This window comes from Macaca mulatta, chromosome 10, assembly GCF_049350105.2.
Source record: "Macaca mulatta isolate MMU2019108-1 chromosome 10, T2T-MMU8v2.0, whole genome shotgun sequence".
Lineage (NCBI taxonomy): Eukaryota > Metazoa > Chordata > Mammalia > Primates > Cercopithecidae > Macaca > Macaca mulatta.
Genome location: NC_133415.1, coordinates 92,311,979 through 92,333,030, shown reverse-complemented (window position 1 = coordinate 92,333,030; position 21,052 = coordinate 92,311,979). Strand labels below are relative to the sequence as shown.

The following is a 21,052-nucleotide window of genomic DNA, read 5'->3' as shown; positions in this document are numbered from 1 at the left end:
TAATGTGTAAATAGTATTCACCCTAAAAACATGACTGAAGCTCCAAATTGTCAAGCAAAGAGAAGAGAAATAGATGAGTAATGTGTTTGGAAGTATGCTTCTGTATAGAACTTTATCCTTCATTAACAATATTCAGCTTCCAGATGTCACAAGCCACCTTTATCACTTCCTGGATAAATCTTTCTGACACCAACAGCTTTTAAAATGTCTGTTGACATCCTAAAGGTGTTGTGTATCCAGGGAGGTAGGAGAATCTCTTCCTCCATTGATATCTTATCTCTGGAGTTGAAAGACAGTGAATTCTGGCCGGGCGCAGTGGCTCAAGCCTGTAATCCCAGCACTTTGGGAGGCCGAGGTGGGTGGATCACGAGGTCAGGAGATCGAGACCATCCTGGCTAACACGTGAAACCCCGTCTCTACTAAAAAATACAAAAAAAAATTAGCCGGGAGCGGTGGCGGGCGCCTGTAGTCCCAGCTACTCGGGAGGCTGAGGGAGGAGAATGGCGTGAACCCGGGAGGTAGAGCTTGCAGTGAGCTGAGATCCGGCCACTGCACTCCAGCCTGGGGGGACAGAGCGAGACTCCGTCTCAAAAAAAAAAAAAAAAAAAAAAAAGAAAGACAGTGAATTCTAACTGGTGTGAGATGGTATCTCATTGTGCTTTTGATTTGCATTTCTCTGATGGCCAGTGATGATGAGCATTTTTTCATGTGTCTGTTGGCTGTATGAATGTCTTCTTTTGAGAAATGTCTGTTCATATCCTTTGCCCACTTTTTGATGGGGTTGTTTGTTTTTTTCTTGTAAATTTGTTTGAGTTCTTTGTAGGTTCTGGATATTAGCCCTTTGTCAGATGAGTAGATTGCAAAAATTTTCTCCCATTCTGTAGGTTGCCTGTTCACTCTGATGGTAGTTTCTTTTGCTGTGCAGAAGCTCTTTAGTTTAGGTGCTGGAGAGGATGTGGAGAAATAGGAACACTTTTACACTGTTGGTGGGATTGTAAACTAGTTCAACCATTATGGAAAACGATATGGCGATTCCTCAAGGATCTAGAACTAGATGTACCATATGACCCAGCCATCCCATTACTGGGTATATACCCAAAGGATTATAAATCATGCTGCTATAAAAACACGTGCACACGTATGTTTACTGAGGCACTATTCACAATAGCAAAGACTTGGAATCAACCCAAATGTCCATCAGTGACAGACTGGATTAAGAAAATGTGGCACATATACACCATGGAATACTATGCAGCCATCAAAAAGGATGAGTTTGTGTCCTTTGTAGGGACATGGATGCAGCTGGAAACCATCATTCTTAGCAAACTATCACAAGAACAGAAAACCAAACACCGCATGTTCTCACTCATAGGTGGGAACTGAACAATGAGATCACTTGGACTCGGGAAGGGGAACATCACACACCGGGGCCTATCATGGGGAGGGGGGAAGGGGGAGGGATTGCACTGGGAGTTATACCTGATGTAAATGACGAGTTGATGGGTGCTGACGAGTTGATGGGTGCAGCACAGCAACACGGCACAAGTATACATATGTAACAAACCTGCACGTTATGCACATGTACCCTAGAACTTAAAGTATAATAATAAAAAAAAAAAAATTCCAAAAAAAGACAGTGAATTTGGCCACTTCAATTCTTCAGCTCCTGTACTACCAAAGTGCGCCACACCTCACTCTGAATATCAAGAGTCATAAATATTAAGTGGATATGACAGACATAGAATCAACAAACTTGAAGACGTAAATAGAACTTACTCAATTTGAACAAAAAGGAGAAAATAGAGAAAAAATGAACAGATACTCAAAAACCTGTGGGGCAATAACAAAAGATCTAACATTTATATCATCAGGGTTGTACAAGGAATGGAGAGGGAATATGGAGCTGAGAAAGTATTTAGAGAAATAAGAGCTAAAAACTTCTCAAACTGGGTGAAAGCCATAAACATTCAAGAAGTTGAGCTAACCTCCATTAGGATAAGCCCAAAGAAATTCAAGGCAAGACACCTGATGGTTAAAATTCTGAAAAATAAGTTCAAAGAACAAATCTTAAAAGCAATCAGAAAGAAATTATGTATTACGTATAAGAGAACAGAAACCATGGAGGTCAGAGGAAAGTGTCACAATGTGGAAGAAAAGAACTTTTTAATGTTGAAGAAAAGAACTATCAACTGTGAATCTGATATCCAGTGAAACTACCGTCAGGAATAAGAGGGGGAAAAAAGACATTCTTAGATGAAAAAAACATTGAAGGAATCTGTTACCAACAGTCTCACCCTTAAAGGATGGTTAAAGAAAGCTCTCAAAACTTAATAAGGGAATACTAAGAACAACTTTCTGTTCATAACTTTAACAACTAAGAAGAAACAGACCAATTTCTCCAACTGCCAAAACTTAACCAAGAATAGATACATAATCTGCAAGAGTAGATAACCATTAAAGTAATTGACATTGTAATTAAAATGTTCTTTAAAAATCCCCAGGCCCTGATGGTGTCACTAGGGAAATTTATCAAAAATTTAAAGAATTGACACCAGTTTTACATAATCTCTTCCAGATAATGAAAGCGGAGGAACAGTCTCCAGTACATTTTGAGGCCAACATTATCTTGACATCAAAATCAGACAAGGTCCATACAAAGGGAAAACTAATATAGCTCATGAAGATGCCAACATCGTCAACAAAATATTAGTAAACCAAATCCAACAATCTATAAAAATAGTTACACACTATAATCAAGTGAGACGTATTCAAATATACAGTATTGGTTCAGCATTCCAAAAGCAATCAATATAATTTACAATATCAGCAACAGTTTAAATGAGAAAAGGTAGATGGTCAAATCAACTGACATAGAAAAGGCATTTGATAACACTTAATACCCATGTAAAAGAAAATCTCTCAGCAAGTTGGAAATTGAACAGAATGACCTCTACTTGATAAAAAGAATCCACAAAAAATTCTACAGATCACATCATACTCAACAGTAAAATATTAAATGTTTTTTTCCCTCACATCAGGAACAAGGCAAGGACGTCCACTCTCATCATTCTTACTCAACACAGTACTGGAAGTTCTAGCCATTGCAATAAAGCAAGAGAAAGAAATAAAGGAATACAGATTGGAGAAAGAAGAAATACAAATGTCTCTATTTACAGATGACATATTTTTTTAATCTAGAAAATCCCAAGGAATTTACAAAAAACATCTACAATTAATAAATGAGTTCAGCAAGATCACAAGATAAGGGATCAACACACAAAAATCAGTCTTATTTCTCAATAAAGTTGACAATGAATATGTGTAAATTGAAATTAAAAACTCCAAATCAATTAAATATTCAAGTATAAACTTAGCAAGAAGTGCTGAAGTTACAAAATACTGATTAAGGAAATCAAGTAAGACCTAAATAAGCAGGAAAACATACTTATGTCCATGGATTAGAAAACACTACATAGTAAAAACGTCAATTGTCCCCAAATTGATCTGTTAGTTTAATGTAATTGTTATCAAAATACAGGCATATGTTGGAGATATTACAGATTCAGGCCTAGACCACTGTGATAAAGTGAGTATCACAATGAACCAAGTCAGATGAATTTTTGAGCTTCCTAGTGCATATAAATCACATGTTCTTGCAGCCTTCTGCTCCAAAGTAGAAACGTATAGCTCCAGGGTAAAGATTAGACTTGAAAATTGTTTGAGGAAAAACAAGATAATGTTCTATGTTCTTTTATTTGGTATTTTTTGTAATTTTTAATTTTTGTGGGTTCATATCAGGTATATATATTTATGGGGTACATGAAATGTTATGATATAGGCATGCAATATGTAATAATCACATCATTAAGAATGGGGTATTCATCCCCTCAGGTATCTTTTGTGTTACAATCCAATCATACTCTGTTTTTAAATGTACAATTATCATTGACTATAGTTCTATATTCCTTTAACATATCAAGAAACAAATATGGAGGAATCAAACATAGAGCTCTCTCTATATATATATATTGAGAAGTTGAGAAGTATTGAGAAGATTCCTGTCCTGGATAGCTTCCATTAACCTCCCAGTTTCAGTAGAGACTGCCCACTGTCTCCAGTTTGCTGGGTATCCCCCAGGGGACTAACACATATGGCGTCCATCAACCAGTGTATGAACTAGAGTGTCCATGGTTTCTGGTTGGGTTCAGCTAATAAGAGGACAGGAAGAGATCATAAGATAGAAGAGTGAAGTTGAATATTTGTTTCCTTAGCTCTCTCATGGCCAGGGCACCCCTAAGTTGGTTGTGTTTTTCTACTACTAGTCATAGCCCCACTCAAACCTCCCTATTCATACAGTTATCCTATCTACTTCTAGTGCTGGTCCCTCTCCTTGACCGTTTAGACCCAGGGGTGGTAACAACTCCCCACTGGATACTTCAGGATACTGCACTGTCTCTTGTTATTTCCTTAAATCCACACCACACTTTTGGAACTAGTCCCTGCGTTAAGTCCCTTCAAACTTCTCTTATTCTGTTTGAGAGTACCATCTCCTTTCTCCAGGGACCCTAAAAATTAAATATATTTTTCATAATAACCCAGCTAGACCATAAAGCATGTTGCTCTAAGGTAGTACCATAACAATTTAGGGGAAATTTTTGAAAATCCTTTTGATTACAATTTGTGAGGAAAAGTGTAATCAGAAAGATATTTCCCATTTTAATTATCCTGCCTCCAATTCCGGGGTGGGGTGAGGGTCTGGGAGGTGGTCACATCAAAATAAACCTGATGGCACTACTATGCTCAGGCAGATATTCGATACATGGTATTGGTCAGATTATCCACTATGCTAGTCCCTCATTTATATTTGCATTTTTAATCTATTATCTCATTTAATCTTTACATTGAAGATCTTATTAAAATCTCCATTTTACATATGATGGAATACAATCTCAGAAGCAAGGAAATGAACCTAAAATTCACAGCAAACAAATGGCAGAGACAAGACTTTAACCCTGGTCTCTCTGATTACCAAGCCTGGACACATTTTATTGCCCTATAAACAGCAGATTATCTAACTAAGATTAATGTATTAGTCAGGATGGGCTACTGTAAATACTACAGGCTGGATGACTTAAGCAACAGAAATGTATTTCTCACATTGCTAGATGCTAGAAGTCCAGTATCAACATGGCAGCAATGTGGGTTGCATTCTGAGACCTCTTTTCTTGACAAGTATACAGCCACCCTCTCTCTGTGATCCCATGATCTCTTCTGTTGTGCATGCTCTGCATGGGAGCTGGAAGGCAGATGAGAGGTTGGAGAGCTTTCTCTTTTATATCTTCTTAAAAGGATATTAATCCTATTGAATCAGGGCCCCATTCTTATGACCTCTTTAACTTTCATTATTTCATTAAGTTCCTATCTCTAACTATAGTCACATTGAGTTAGGGCTTCAACATATGAATTTTGAAGAGACACAAACATGTCCATAACATAACACAATTATGCAGACTTTCAACAACAGGCATAACCAGGATGACTTGTTTGCTTTTTAGAAGCTCAAAAGTCACATTTACTATAAAAAATTTTCAACTCAAATTTAAGTCTTGAGCTCCTTTTGAAACATTGGCAAGAAAACCAGTATTTTCGTCTTGGGGCTCCCCACTATTCTTTTCCTTAATTTTTCAACCCACAAATGCTCAAGCAGTACAAAGCAGACCATGACTGAATGAAGATTCTCTTGGCATGAGGTTGGTCTGTGATTCTGATTGCTTTTCATTGCCTCTTGGTGATACCATTGAAAGCTGAATGAGCTTCCACAGTCCTGAGGCGTTAAAGTTCTACTCCATGGCAGTGCATCATAGGTCCAGAGGAAGACCTGGAAACCATGCACATCAGTGAAGAAAAGGAAACTGTCAGCTTTCTTCTGACTTTCTGCTAAAGTCACTAAAACTCAACCTCAGAACATGTCTGAACTTTGTATTACTCCCAGAAAGGAAAAAGGAAGTGGTTAAAGAAAGGACGGAATTAAAACCAAATCAGAAAAAAAAAAAAAAAAATCTGAAACAGCTGTGTTTTAGAAAGCAAACCTCAGAGGCACGGTTTTTATCTCTAATAGACCTGTTCTAAAATCCAAAAATGAGAATGACCTGGTCACAGATTCATTAAGAAAAGAATATAAGAGCACCTTGTTCTTGAAGTAGAAGCATTGTAAATGTGTGGATCAAATCTAACTTATAAGTCTAAAGACCGTTGGTCCTCTTCCCATTCAGTAACTGAGGCATGTCTTGATTAATAAATCAAATTCTCTCCCTCTCTCAAGCATGCACGCACACGCACGCACACACACAACACACATACACACTTCACTAGAAAGAATAAATAGAACTACAAGGTCTTCACTAAGACATTAATTTATACAAAAATGCCAGTCTCTCTTCCAATAAAATTACACATAGACAAAGCATACTTGAGAGTCCATAAGTCAGTGAAGATCAAGAGGCTGAGGTAAAAATGTCTAAGTGAAAATGCACCTTCCTGTGTTTGAGGTTCTAGGGGCTACCCAGAAGGCCTTGTCTTGTCTTTTACAAGCTCCCAGGTGAGTGGGGTTGACAGCCATGGACACACAAATCCAAGCACATTGCAACTGATGACTTTAAAGAACAGAGTGGTCTGGGGGCCCAGAAGCAGAAGTTTCTACCTCCCTAGCAGCCACTGAGAAAGTCTCAAGGCCATATAGCTAAGACAGGTCTTCAAGGAGGAATAACAGTTCCTCTTCCAGGGAAAATCTCTTTGATTTCTTTTCTTGGGAAATTTTTGGAAATAAGCACACGCACATGCCCACACACACACACACACACACACACACACACACACACAAACACTTATGAAAGTTTATGAAGCTCATAAAGGTAAAGGTTCTACTCTTTGCTAATTAGCCAAACTTTTATGGCACTGAAACCGATAAAAATTTCTCCCAGAAGTCTTTATAAAGAATACAAGGTATGCTATAATAAACACCATTTAATAGTATCATTAAAATGGACTTAACTATAACTTAACAGATCTGTTTCTTATCAGAACCTCAATATATTCTATCAAAGGACCATTCCATGGAAGCAGATCTAAAGGGAACCAGCACAATGTCCAAGTACTCAGCTCTCTATTTCCCTGTCTTTTTTTTTTTTAATTTAGAATACTTGGAAGAAGAAGTAGATTACAAGTCCTTGAAGCAAGCAATCCTCCAGAGGCATTGTAAAAGAGACTGAGGGGTCATGATCCCTAGATTATTTATACTCACTGGCAAATGCTTGTGATGAAATAATCCAGTGTTGCACTTTAAGAATGGCTCCAAATGCCACAGGACAGTCACACTCAGGATAATGTTAACTTCCTCTTGTGGAAATCAAGGAAGCAAGATGAGATGTGACCTCCAATGGAGAGGGGGAATAGTCAAGAATCTGTCCTAGCAGCCTCAGTGAAGATAATGAGTGCAATGTGATAGGGAAAAGCAAATAGGAAAAAAAAAACCACACACACAGAGACCACCCAGGTTCCCCTTCTTGGAATAAAAATCCTCTACCACTTTTGCTCAACCAGTACCAAGAACAATACCATCAGGCCCCTGAACAGTCCAAGGTCCATCTATTTAATAAACATTCCATAGGCATCTGCTAAACACCATAAAAGATGCCAGTTAGGGTTAGAGGCACGTAAAGTCCAAGTTAGGCTCTTGAAAAATGCAAGTAACTTATGATATCATAAACACCTCTAAGACTTTCCTGTCTTTGCAGTTCTATGGTTAAGCATAGGCCAGAGCAGAGAAACCTGCACATCTGGATGGAATTCCTAAGATTTTCCATGGAGGTCACAGAGACATCCCCAGATTCCTCAACATTTCCAAGGGGGTACTATAGATCCTGTGCACTTTAAATAATACAATGTCATCACAAGGAAGACACGTAAAGGATTATGAGGTCAAGGGAAAACATTTCCACCTGCTTCCCCAGTCCCAAACCTTATGCTGATACAGCCTCTCTCAAATTTATCATCTGTGCTGGTCAATGTCCACCAATTCTATTAAACAACAGGGCTGGGTAGAGTGATGTGCCAGCATCACTGCCAAGACCTCTCCAGCCTCATTAATAAATCTAATGAGGCATCAAGATATCGCAGGAGTGCAGTAGGTTATAGGTGGTGCCTGTCCTTGGGGTATAATTTTATGTTCTTGCTCTGCACAGAAGTAATGTATTTATTCCAAGTTAATTTTTTTTTCCTACAGTCAGTTCGTTGTGCTCCTTGGGAGATATCTTAAATTGACAAATTTCAGGCTGCTGGGGCTTGTCATCTGAAGGAGGAAAAATTTGAGAAGTCAGTAATCAATCCGTATTGTGTAAAGATTAACATGACTGCCCCTCAGGTTAACCAGACCTAAATGCAAATTGGATTGAAATGGTCAGAAGGTGTTCCTAATCATGCATGCTGTGATTATGAATCCTGTTTATTTATCACCCTTTGAATCACCAAACACCAGCCAAATGGAAGAGACAGAGGTCAACAAACCCAAGATGAACTATTATCCCAGCTAGGTGGCAGGAAACTGATTAACTGAAGAAAGACCAGGTAGCTGCAAGTCCAGGAAAAAAAAATGCAAATACTTTCTCCACCAGAGGGCCTCTGAGCTGTAGCCTTTTCCTGGTCCAGGGGATGGACCAGCTGTGCATGGACAAATCCAAGGGGGAATGTCAAGGGCATGGGTGAGTTATGTAAGCAGAGCCCAGACTGGCCATTTCTCAAATATCAGGCTACACATTTATTTCAAGGACTTTGGGGAAAAGAGCTCTTGAAAGCAGATACGCGGAGATTGATGGATCCCCATGGGAATGGATGGGAACTGGGAAGCACAGCTTAGCTTAGTCACCTCGCTGGATCACTTGCAGAACTCTGTATCTCTCCAGCTGCCATGTTTGTCTGGGTGTGTGGCATTTTAACATCAGTGTGGGTGTATGAAGTTAATATGAGTGTGGGAGTGACTACACGTGTGATGCAGGTATGCACACATGTATGTCTGAGTGGCTATATGGTTTGTATTAATTATTTATGAGCTAACATTGCCCAACTTCAAAGGAAGCAGTGTTTTAAAAATTAACCTAAATCAATGGTTTGTGCCTTCAGACATATTTCCCAAAGAAATAATGCTCCTCCAAGCACCCAATTTTCTCAGACATTCATCACTTACTTGAGGGGCATAGTGTGGAATCACATTGTGGGTGGACCCAATTATCGTACAATTAGAACAGATTTTAACTAATACAGCATCAACAATTTAATGCTACGCTAAGTGGTTTAGACTACACTATGTGGGTCAGTGGTTCCCAGACTTTTATTTCAAGTACAGGATTTTTTTTAATTGAGGGACTAGCATTTAGTGACAAACTTTTTATTTTGCCTAGTAAGGACTTTAACAGGAAAACAGCAGGAGCAGAGACAGGAAACAAGGTAGTCCCATTATTTCATTAAGGAAAGGACATTTTTAGTACCAAAAATATTAGAAAAAAATGTAAATTTTAGGAAGTAAAAAAGAAGGTTGTGGTGGAAAACATTCTAATGACTTAATAGATTTACCTAGAAGAAAATCTTACCATAAAAGTTAAATTCTATTTTTTCAGCCTTTCTCACTGTAAACCTGTGAAAACTCCTTCATGACTAAGTGTATTATCGCTTAGACACAGGTTTGGGAAACTAATGGCTTCAGGGAACCCAAAGCCGCTCCATAGGTCTGAAATGGTGTTTTGTGGTTGCAGCCAGATATAGTCAAAGTTCCAAGACTGAGAAAATAGGCAGAGAGCTTCCTTCCACAAACCTTTACCTTGTGGCCAATAGGGATCCACAGAAGAGCCTTGATCTGAGGCATGAAAGGGCCACAGTAACATTCTAGAAAGAACGTCTGGACAACAGGGTGGGAAAAAGATTGGAAGCAGTGATCCTGTTATTAGGGTTGTGTAATAAATCACCCCAAAGTTCAGTGGCATAAAACAACCATTCATTGTGCTCTCAGATTCTGTAGGTCAGAGTCCAAATGGGGCAACAAGGATGGCTTGATTCTGCTGCACCATTTCTGGGGTCTCGGTCTTGAAGACTGGGAGCTGGGACCATCCAAACGCTCACTCACACGAGGGCAGTTGATACACGCTGCTGACTGGGGAGATCTCAGCCCCTCTCCTGTGGTCCCTCCACATAGGCTCATTTAAGCTTCCCTGCAGCACTGTGACTGGTTTCCAAGGACAAGTGTGTAGGCAGAGAATAGGAGCTGTATCCTTTTGATGACCCAGCCTTGGAAGCCACAGGATATCATTTTTCTCCATTATTTGCTGGTTGGAGCTTTAATCAACCCTTGTCCAAATTAGAGAGAAAGGAACACAAACCCCACCTCGAAGTAGGAAGAGTGCTGATTAGATTGTAAGGGAGAGAGAGGGAGTGGGGCAGGGTGAGGGGGAAGAGGGAGGGAGGGAGGGAGAGGGGTAGGGGGACAGAGGGAGAAAGAGAGAGGTGGGGGGAGAGAGAGGAGAGAGAGAGAGAGAGCAGCCATCTTTGGAAAATGCAATCTGGACAACCCACACTGGGAATAAAAATAGAAAAGCCATTCTCTCTCTCTCTCTCTCTCTCTCTCTCCACTACATAAAGATGGTTAAAAAGTCATTCTCTCTCTCTCTCTCTCTCCACTACATAAAGATGGTTAAAAAGTCATTCTCTCTCTCTCTCTCTCTCTCTCTCCCTCCACTACATAGAGAAAGATGGTTAATTTTATGCATTAACTTGACTGGGCCACAGGGTGCCCAGATAATTTGGTTAAACATTATTTCTGGGAGTGTCTGTGAAGATATTTCTGGATAAGAATCAGTATTCTGAATAAAGCAAGTTGCCCTCTCCAATGTGCATGGGCTTGTCCAATCCATTAGAGGCCCAAATAGAACAAAAACGGAATAAGGGATAATTCACTCTCTCCACTCGACTGTTTATGAGCCAAGACATCAGTCTTCTGCAGCATTTAGACTGGAACTCATACCATTAGCTCACCTGGTTCTAAGGCCTTCGGACTTGGACTGGAGCTTTCACCATCAGTTCTGCTGATTGCCCAGGCCTTCAGACTCAGACTAGAACTACACATCAACTAACCTGGGTTTTCACCTTGCAGATGGCAGACCATGAGATTTCTCAGCCTCCATAATTGCATAAGCTAATTCCTTATTGTCAATCTCATTACAGGCTGGGTGCAGTGGCTTATGCCTGTAATTCCAACACTTTGGGAGGCCAAGGCAGGAGGACTCCTTGAGCCCACAGGGCAACATAGTGAGATCTATTATTCTGCAACACAGTGAGACCTCATCTCTATGAAAAAAATTAAAAATTAGCCAGGCATGGTGGGGCACTACTCAGGAGGCTGAGACAGGAGGGTCACTTGAGTCTGGAAGGTCAAGGCTGCAGTAGGCCGAGATCAGGCCACTGAACTCCAGCCTGAGTGACAGAGTGAGACCCTGTTTCACAAAAATAAAAATAAAAAAATAAAAAATACATATATATATTCTTGGTTCTATTTCTCTGGAGAGCACTAATACAGCTTTATACATGTATATACCTGTGTGTACATATATATACACACACACATACACGTGTATATAAGTATAAAATAAACACATATACCACAACATCAAAACCTTGCATTCAGTTTCAGTGGGTTCATTAAACCCCTGGAATTTTATGAACTCCAAGAAGGGTATATGTTCCCACAGGGGTTTTTTCATAACTCATATGGCTGGTTTTCATCTTCAGTTGCTCCAGTTGCACTATAGTAGAGTAAGCACTGGATTAAGAGTCAAAACACCAATGTCAAATCCCAGATCATCTGTTTCCCAGTTACTGGTATCGCATGTGTCATGTAACCTCCCCAGGTTTTAGTTTGTCAGTACAATGAATATCACAGTATTTGTTTCATTGAATAGTGGTCTCTGCTTATTAACTTATTTTCTCTTTTGGCTTCATTTCTCCTTCATCCCTTCTTTCTGTACTCAGGAAGTATTTTGCAGCTGGTCCCAGCCCTATCCCCCTCTGCCCACTCCTGTTCTCTCTGCTGCAGACCTCATTGGCCACATTCTGCCCAGGAAATCATCTTTGGCTTTACTTCAATGGAAGATGAGGCATGATTTGAAGGCATGTCACCACTTCAAGCCTGTGGTTATAGACTGCATAAGATGAAGCTGAGTAAAAATAAATTGCAATTCCATGATATTGGTAGGGATTGGTTGCTAAAGGATGTACTACTCTTTTATTTTTTGTAGTTCATAGAATTGGTTAGGATAAGCAGAGACATAGATATTGACTTCACTGGAAATATATTGTGTTCTCAAACCTGCACATGTATCCCTGAACTTAAAAGTTAAATTAGGCTGGGTGCGCGGCTCACGCCTGTAATCCCAGCACTTTGGGAGGCCAAGGCAGGTGGATCACTTAAGGTCAGGAGTTGGAGACCAGCCTGGACAACATGGCAAAACCCTGTCTCTACTAATAATACAAAAATTAGCCAGGTGTCATGGCGCACACCTGTAATCACAGCTACTCGGGTGACTGAGGCACTAGAATTGCTTGAACCAAGGATGCGGAAGTTGTAGTGTGCCGAGATGATGCCACTGTACTCTAGCCTGGGCAACAGAGTGAAACTGTGTCTCAAAAATAAAATAAAAGTTAAATTAAAAAGAAGAAAATATATTATGTGCAACAAAGTAAATGCATTACAGGTTCTAGCTAAGCCTCATGCCACAAGCTGTGTGACCTTGGGCAAGTTACTCAACTTCACTATGTCTCAATTTTCTTAAAATGAAGACAATAATGGTGCTTATCACTGTGGGTTATTCTGCGGAATAAGTGAGATAAGGTGTTAAAAGCCCTTGGCACAGCCTAGCACAATGGTTCTCCAACTCACAATCACCTGGAGGGCTTGTTAAAGCACAAATTTCTGGGCCTGACTCCAGAATTTCTGATTTATTAAGTCTAGAATGTGCTCTAAGATTTTGCATTTCTAACAAGTTTCCAAGTAATGCTAATGCTTTTGATGTAGGACCACACTTTAAGAACCACTGGTCTAGCAATGTTGTCTGTTGTGATGATGGTGATGATGATGATGATGATGATGACAGTGACGCTGCTGCTGCTGATCCATGGGGATCACCAGAATGATGATAGGTACAGTGGTGATGATGGTGATGGTTGCTAAAATGGACTCCAACTTTATGTAAGTAATAAAGGACTAATTTTTTAATAACTTGAAGTGAACATTTTAGTATATTCCATACTATAGTTTGGCAACTCTTGATGAAATCTTACAATGTAGTTCAAATACGTTACTACATTTTGGTACGAAGTTCTTAGCATATGAGTCATATGCAAACGAATCCGGCAGAATCCTTATGGACTTTTGGTGGACAAAGACCTATGAACTATTAGTAGAGAGAAGAGATTTTTGCTGAGTAAGGAACAGAACTGGGCAGAGAGTAAGGATAACTTGGTCTTCTCTAGTTGTAAAGGATTATCTTTGTAAAATGATAGGATTGAATGAAATTATCTCCACGATCCAGCTCAGCTCTGCCAAGTAGAGATTCTCTAATTATTACAATCTAAAGCAGGCTAGCTAGGAGCACAGCAGCCTGCCTCCAGGAAGCTACCTGCAGTTCAGAGCCATTGACCCAGGCTCCATGAGACCTCAGCAGAGGATGTTTTTCTTATCCCAATCTAGCATCAGTCAGTAGCTGAAACTTCTATGAGGCCTGAAGGAGCTGGCTGCTTGTTGCATGAGAAATGGGAAAATTCCTGCCCTTGGAGTCTGTGAAAGGAGGCCCTATTTCCCACTTCTCTGAGACTGAGATGGGGAACTTGAGTTCAATAGGCTGCTTTCAGGGAATTTCCTCATAAGCCTCACACCTAGACTACAAGAAAGAGAAAGGCCTGGGGTCACTCTGTCCCCTCCCCACCCACAGGCTGCTGCTGGTGGTGTGACCATCATGACACCAGACCCCAGAGAAGCTCTGGCCTCCATGGCTTGATCCTCTTTAAAAATGGAAGGTTCATGTGTATTTGGACTGCTGAACACACTGTTCTTTTGCTGTTCTTTCTGTTTGATTGTCTACCTTTTAGGGGTATCCAAGGAAGAGAATACACTCATGGGTTCTTAGTTTCTCTTTCTGGTTGGGCCAGTAACACCCTTTCTCATCCCCCATTTCCACTTATCACTAGAGACAGAAACTAAAAACCTTGGCTTCAGGCTGTGAAAAGCCCAAAGCAAAACAAAGCAAAACAACAACTACAACAACAAAATAGGACAGGTTGGACAAGCTTGCTGGAGTGTTCCTGGGATAAACAACCAACCAGTACTGCTAGCTCCTTCAAAGAGAGGTCATTTGTAATTCATGAGTATTTGGCATGATACCTGACACACAGTAATACTCAGCAAATATTTGTTGAATGAATGAATGACCATCCACCTTAGGAAGTCACAGATGTTGAATTTCTCAGCAAATCTCATAAAAGCCCATAACAACCAGCTTATGTTGAACCCTTACTATGTGACTGGAACTATTCTAAACACTTTCAAGTAATACCTCATTTCACACTCAATATGAGGTTGAGTATTGTTGTCACTACCCCATTAAACATATGGGAAAAAAGAGTTGAGATTACATGACTAGTAAGAGGCATAACAGAGATCTGATCCCAGGCAATCTGGCTCTCTTGGGAGGCACTTTTGATAGTTCTCTGGGTTCTATCCAAATACACACAGGCCATCAAATGACTAGTAGATGCCCTTCTAGACACTCTCTGGTCCTCCCCTTCATGACTTCTTTTCTGCTGCCTGGATCTGCCTTCAGTCACTTCATCCACTCACACAAAGAGACACAGCACAAAGAGGGTAGCGGCATGGAGGATTGACTAGAGAGAAGAGGTCTCAGGAGCAATGGGAGGGAGAATGGACAGTGATCACCCTTTCATCTCTCTCTCTCTCTCTGTTCATACTGCAGAGAGCCATCATCATGTGACCTCATGAAGGTTCTGCTTCACAGCAAGATTCTTCCTTCCCTTATCCTCCCTGCAAAGAATCCTCTAGGGAAAAGGAATGAAGTTGGGTGCAGTGGCTCACAGCTGTAATCCCAGCAGTTTGGGAGGCCAAAGCAAGAAGATCACTTGAGGCCAGAAGTTTGAGACCAACCTGGGCAACATGGTGAGACTCTGCTTCTACCAAAAATACTTTTTAAAAATTAGCCAGGTGTGGCAATGCACACCTGTGATCCAGCTACTCAGGAGGCTGAAGTGGGAGGATTGCTTGAACCCAGGAGGTGCACGCCGCAGTGAGCCATGATTGCACCACTGTACTCCAGCATGAATTACAGTGTGAGACCCTGTCTGAAAAAGAAAGAAAGAAAGAAAGAGAGAGAGAGAGAGAGAGAGAAAGAAAGAAAGAAAGAGAGAGAGAGAAAGAGGAAAAGGAAAAGAAAAGAAACGGAATCAGCTCAATTTCCACATTATTTAATAGCTCTCTGGATATTCCCATCAAGTCTCAGTAGACTCATTAGTCAAATGAGAAGAATGAACTGACCCATTCTGAGAGTCTTGAAGGACGCATAACCCCAGACACATATACAGAATCATGGATATACAGACTCATGTTTTTAACAGAAACAATCCTTTCCTTTATTGAACAATACTTACTTGGTAATATCTCTTTATTATAGGCCAGTTGATTACTTAAAATAATGAAACAAGTTCAGTTCCCATCATGCCCATTAATAATAATATTAAGTAAAACCAGTAGCCAAAAAATATATTCTCAGATCCAGCAGGCCCTTTTAAAAAAAATTGTGGTCTACAAATGACGAAGAAAATTTTAGTTCTCTCTTTAACAAATAAATATCAGTCCTTCTCGGTGCTACTTTGATCAGCTGTTACATGTGGCTCCCTTTTAAGAGCAAGTTACAGGGTGGTAAGCCATCCTCATCCCAGAGCAAAGCACTGTAGGACCCTATCTGTAATGGCTGGCTGTCCACAGCATCAAGTCATAGCTGCTGACATCCCGTGGAAGTTTTCACTAACCATTATCCATATAAAAAGTTAACCACTGAGTCAGATGCAACAAGAGCTCCTCTTTCTCTTAACCTATGTATGCCAACCAGCATAGGGCCATTTCCTCCCATCAATCATTCCACTTTTCAATTCAGAAAAAGGGGAGGCTTTGAAAACTACCCTTTCAATTACCAACTGAAGTGTTAACTCCTAAGTCCAACTTCTTATTCCCACACCCAAGGACAGCATTCCCCTGTGTCTGCTAGGGTAGAATTCCTTGAGAAGCTACATACTTGGAAGCATTCTCAGTAGATCTGTAGCATGCCAGTTAATCACCATAGGCTAGTCTGCCTTCCTCAAAGTTTGAAAATCCTAGGGAATGATTGCAACCAGTGTCTGGACAAGGCATAAATTAATTGTTATGTTGTTCCCTTCCTAGGGCATCGACAACAATGAAATTAGCTATCCCAAAGTCCAGCTACCTATTATTTAGTTAACAATATCTAATTCTAAAGATTCTCCAATCCCATTTAAAGGAATTCACTGCCTAGTTAGTCATCAAATAAAACAGTTTTTCTCCCTCAAAAAAAGCGTTTGCTGCAACATGGATGAACCTGGAGGACATTAGGCTAATTGAAATAAACCAGACACCAAAAGACAAATGCTACATCATCTCACTTATATGTGGTTCCTAAAAAAGTCAATCTCATAGAAGCAGAGGGTAGAATAGCAGTTGGCCAGGGGCTGGGGTTGGAAGAAATGGAGAAATATTTGTCAGAGGCCACAAAGTTTCAGTTACACACAATGACTAAGCTCTAGATATCTAATGTATAGCGTGATGACTGTAGTTAATTTATACTGCATTGTATACTTGAAATTTGCTAAGAGAGAAGATCTCACTATATATACACACACACATACACATGGTAGCTATGTGAGATGATTGATGTTAATTAACCTGACTACAGTAATTATTTCACTATATATGTATATCAAAACATCACATTAAACACTGTAAATAGATACAATTCTTATTTGTCAATGATGCCTCAATAGAGTCAGAAAATAACAGTGTCTGATGAATTTCACTATTTCTCTATTGGGCTCAATTGATGGTTTTCAACCCTGGCTGTGCATTACAATCACCTGAGAAACTTTAAAAAAAAATCTGATACCCAGTCCCACCAACAGAGCTCTTATTCTAGAATGGGACTCCCACATTTGTACTTTCCAAGATTCCCAGCTGATTCCACTGTGCAGCCAAGACTGAGAACCACTGTCTAAATGATCATAACTGTGCTGTTAGGATTATTAACAGAACACGATTACTAAACCAGCAAAGATCAGACCTCTCATATCTATAAATGGGCCATTGTTTACTCGCTCCCCAATCATTACTGCCTGCAGAAGATCTTGAGGCACTGAGAAATTAAACAATTTGTACATCAGATGATACCACCAGGTGCCCTCCTAGAACAGCACAGTCCTCACATTCTCTGTTCATCACATAGCACCATCCTTGGATAAATCTTCAATTCTGACCCTCCTAAAATCAGACTAGACCAGACAACACCGGGCATTTCTGTAACAAATACAAAAGAAAAGAAGCTATCTTCATCATTCAGTTAGTAGAAAATGCCATTTCCACCCATTTTCTTCCTGGACAGGAGGAGAACATAGTGATAACTAATCCCTGGGCTGCAATACTCACAATATCACCAATATGTTCCCGTTAACCAACTCAGTAAGTCTCTCTTAAACCAACTCTTCTGAGATGATTATCCCAGGCACATTTGTTGAGCCCCAACTATGCGCCAGATTCTATTGGAAGGATTCCAACATAATCTATCCTATTTTATTAAAGAGGAGCTTTCCTCTGTTTACCCAAAACCATACGCTGACATACCAACAAAACTTGATGCTGCCCTCCTTCATATCAATATATTCTATCTGACACAAGAGGCCTTCAGAAATGGTTGTTCCACTATCGATCATTGTTACACTCTGTCATCTTACAGAGAAATCCATCAGGAATAACGGAAAGCTGTTTGCAGCTTTTATTGACCATTCATTGGCCTTTGACTGTGAACAGGAACCAGCTATGGGTTAAGCCTCATAAACTTCATATAGACTTTCAGTAATTGAAGCTCATACAAAATTTGCATTTTAACACCATGGTAGATTGGCAGGTCTATGCTAGACCAGAGGACAGTTCCGAGCTATGTGAAACAAGGTTTGCACCTTATCCTTTTCACAAGTGACTAGAAGTTGCTTTTGGGTAATAATAAATGGAAATGTAGTGTCACGGTATACTTATTAAGTGGTTCATCATCATCAGTGGATATTTGGTACCAACCCACCTGTGATACTCAGTATTTATTGCTGACCTACCATGTCCCAGCATTGAACTAGGTTCTGGGAATGCAATTCTGTACAAGATAGGCACAGTGCCTCCCTCATTCTACCTGGGTTGAGAGGAAGACAAATAGCCAAAAAAAATAGAGTATGAGAAGTTCTTATGATGAGGCCAACACAGTTGCTTTGGAAGAGCATCCCAGTGAATGCCACCACTAGCCACTCATTGGTCCAGTCATAAATCTGGAGGCTTCTTGCCCTCTTCCCTTTCTCCCAGCATTTTTTTAAACCACCAAATCCTATCGGTTCTACATCCTAAATATAAAAACTGAATGTATCTTTTCTAGAACCTTCTACTTCAGCTCAAATAGTATTCCATAAATATCAATTCTGAATCAGTTTTGACTTCGGACATGAGCTAGAGAGTTTGTACATTAATTTGCTGATTTATTTATTCCTTCATTCAACACATTATTGAGCACTTACTGTGTACCAGGCATAGGAGATGCAATAGTAAAAAAAAGGCATACATGGTCTCTGGTCACAAATGATAACACAAAATCCCCAGTGGACCATGATTTCACAAAAGTAATCAATTGAACATTGAATTGGAAAGCTAATTTAATTGCATTTGCTGCATGGACTGCTCTGGGCATACAATCTTGGGCCTCCCAGCCTATGCTGCACACTCCTTGAATTTGTCAGAATGGCTTTACTTGATCTCCCTGTCCACTCTTTATGTTCCTGCCCCACTTGGATTTATACTGTTTCACGTCATTTATTCTTCTGACTGACTTCAGCCTTCGAGGACCCAAAGAATTAATGTTAAAATCTGAAGGGCAAAAGTCTGGTTGACCTGGTTCATGAGGTGGCCACTGTGGCTTTCCTGGTGACAAATGTGACAAGTGATAGAAATAGGGTGTTGCCTAAATCCAGGACTCACACCAATCACTGAGAAGAAATAGGATATGTCACTAAAGGATGGCAAACACCTGGTTTGTTTACAACCACTCCTGTGCCCATGTCAGACATAATTAATAGATCACAGTCTCTTCCTGCTGACCCTACACATGACCTTGACCCTAGGCATGACCATAGGCTCTTTCTTAACACATTACTCCAGCAGTAGTCTCTGCCAATCAATCAGGCTTGGGTCTTGAGAAAAAAAAAAAATTATCTCTCTATATTAGAACCAGTGAGCAGAGGATAGGAAATTTTACAAAACAGGACCAAAGGACTAAGGCAGAGCCATACAACAACAGGAGGGATGCCAGGATAAAAACTGCAGCTTTTTGGTCTTTGCCATTTGCTATCTCAGGAGTGTCTCCTCCTCCGAAACTCCACAGGATAATCAAAAGAGGATTCTGATCAGCTCATCCTGGACCAACCTCTGTGTCCAAGAACATGGGGTTTTCTACTGGCCAGTCTGGGACAGAAGAGCAGGGGTCTTTGGCTAAAACCTCCACCAGAACCCCCATGGACCAGGAGAGTGGCATTGCCCAATAGAAAGAAAGATGGGGTGGACCACATAATTAGCACCCACTCTGGAGCCACAAAATGAGTGTGAAATTCAGAAGAGGAAGAGCTCTCTCCTCTTCAGAAAAGGCTTCATGGAGGCTGGGGCATTTGAGATTACGGTGGACAGAAAGTTGATAAAAGGGAATATACAAGATTGACGCAGACTAATTGATAAACCTGGAGAGACTGGACCATCATTGATCCTGCATATTCATGGTCTCCATGCTGGCTGGCTGTCATCTAATCATTTGCCTAGGATGGAGCCAATAATTTGCCTTGGTTCGCTGCAGTAATCACATGTGAGCAATTTTACTAAAAATCATACTCAGTTAATTTGTATGATTAGGGAATTAGCAATTGCATTCTGTGATCTCAAAGATTATTCAGAACACAATTATCAGAATACAATTGGAATAAAAGTAACATGCTTTCAGGTACAAATTAAAGTTCAGCTGAATATTGCATATGATATGTTGTAGACATTAGGTCATTCCCTCCAGGGTTTCACTACCTTCTTTGCTTAAGGTACCCTCTGCTCTTCAATCTCTCTCTTCTCTCTCTCTCCCCCCCACACCCCCCCAACACACACACTTTTTGCCCTTTGAACTGGAACAGTGATCCGTTCCCTGTGATTAAATTAGTGTAAGTAATAAGATATCATAGATTTGATTGATTTCCCCAGCAATGGTTATTAACCAGCCCAATTCAGAGCCAAGCAGGACCATTATTCTAAACATTGATTTCTGAGCAGGCATGCAGTGGAAGGAAATTCTCAGCTACAGAGATATTCCATAAGGAATTATCAGATAGGATGATATATAGTTAGGATTCTCAGACATGGCAACGAACCCCATGGAATCCTCAAATACCACGATACACAGATGTTAGAGTCCACCGGGAGACAAACCAATGCTGTAAATACACTTCACTGATGTTCTCAGGGAATTCTTAGACACATCACAAAATGTAAGAGCTGAGAACTGTATTATATCCCAATCATCGTACTTAATCCAACAAATATATGCTTAATAACTTATCTGAACCCATTTTCCAGAGGCTCAGGAGACAAGAAGAA

At 40.2% G+C, this 21,052-nt stretch overlaps 1 protein-coding gene across 1 annotated transcript in view; it reads right to left on the bottom strand.

The window, feature by feature from the left end:
• Positions 1 to 4,129: 4,129 nt before the first annotated feature.
• The window catches only part of LOC144332162 (uncharacterized), a 402,040-nt gene continuing 385,117 nt past the window's right edge, over positions 4,130 to 21,052 (bottom strand). Inside the window, exon 7 of the transcript XR_013399943.1 lies at positions 4,130 to 5,878. The gene's annotated coding sequence lies outside the window, so the exon portion shown is untranslated. The remainder of the gene's footprint in view (positions 5,879 to 21,052) is intronic.